Source organism: Pinus tabuliformis, chromosome 2_2 (genome assembly GCF_031772625.1).
Source record: "Pinus tabuliformis cultivar Carrire ecotype Pingquan chromosome 2_2, CPIR1, whole genome shotgun sequence".
NCBI lineage: Eukaryota > Viridiplantae > Streptophyta > Pinopsida > Pinales > Pinaceae > Pinus > Pinus tabuliformis.
This window is the reverse complement of record NC_142300.1, coordinates 764,044,271-764,045,874: the sequence shown is the minus strand read 5'-3', so window position 1 is coordinate 764,045,874 and position 1,604 is coordinate 764,044,271.

The window sequence follows — 1,604 nt, the reverse complement described above, 5'->3', positions numbered from 1 at the left end:
TGTAGGTTATCATGATGTTGTTGGTGTGTTATTATGCTAATGTGTTGGTTGAGATAGAGCAGGAGATGAAAATCATAATACAAGGTAATAATTGATGTGTTCATATAACTAACAGTCATTTGATGTGACAATACATAATAAGACTTGATTGAAACAAGTCAAAAATGGTAAAGGAAAGGAATTAGAGAATAATTCCTTTTCCTATGTTTGGAAACCCTAATTCCAAATGAATAAGTGCTTTGCATACTAGAAGTATTCTTAACCTTGATTTTGTCTGACATTATGTTGATATATGTTATATTCATGAACATGTATTTGACAGGTATATTAGCTAGTTTCTAGTTATAGCTAGGTCCATCAAGAGAATTAGAGTCCCTTGAGAGATGGGTATGGATATGTTTAGTCACAAGTTGGCGTGCTTGGCACAACAAGGTAAGATAACCAATATATTTTTTTATTTTTTTATACACTGACAATTATGTGTTTATGGAAATATGATACAGGGAATTGCATGGAAATGAGAATTCCATGAAATCTTGAAGAAGGCTCAAGTTGAGATATCCCTTGGGAGCGTTGGGAACCATGGGATTGAGTCATGGTGTTTGTTGCTAGTCTTGTACTTTTTCATGTTTTGTGATTTTCTTACGCTTGATTTGCAGTTTTGTTTGTGTCTTTTGCATGCCCATGCCACTTTATTTACAATGTCGTATTGTTATTTGTTTTCATGATTTCCTTCTTGTTTGTGTTTTTTCTTTCCTTTTATGTTTTGAGGGTATTAGGAATTGGTTGGGAAAGAGAAAAGTTAGTAGAGCTCGGGGAGAGACGAATGGACCAAATAGGTGATGAAAGAATCATATGAAGCTCGGTGCATGAGTAAGGGAAATTGAAGGTAATAATTTGAGAGTTAGTTGGACTGGTTGGGTCTATTGTGGTAAATGGACAGTGGCAGTACAAACAAGAGAAAGGTAACTCAAAAGGTAAAGTAAATGGATTTGAGGTGTTAGATTCCTTGGCTATGTTGGGAACCATTATTCTCAATGTTGTGCATGCTATGAATGAATAAAGGGGGTTCTCTTAACCTTCACCTTATGTTGTTTGGTAATTATGTTGTGATCATGATTATGTTGATGTCTATATATGTATACATGTATGTAAGTATGTCATTTTTTGACAAGGTCGTCAGAAATCATGATTGTTTAATGATAATATTTATATGTGTACATTTATGTTGTTTTCTCACGGGATCATGATTGTTTTATGCTAATATTTATATATATGTATATATCTATGTATCTATGTCACTACCTGATAGGGTTATCAGGGATCATTCTATAGAGGAATGATTGCTTATGCAAGTAAAGGTCAATAAAGGAGCCCTGGTAATAGCAAAAGGAGAAAATGTTGGTACATTATATTTATGCAATGGTATTTCTAAATTTTTTTAATGCTTAAACCTCTATAAGACTAGATAAAACATTGTGGCATCATAAGCTTGGGCACATGAGTGAGAAGGTGATGTAGATTCTTCACTCAAGAAATTTGTTGTGAGGTTTGAAGCATGTTGATTTGGACTTTTGTGAGAATTGTGTTTATGGAAAAAAAGA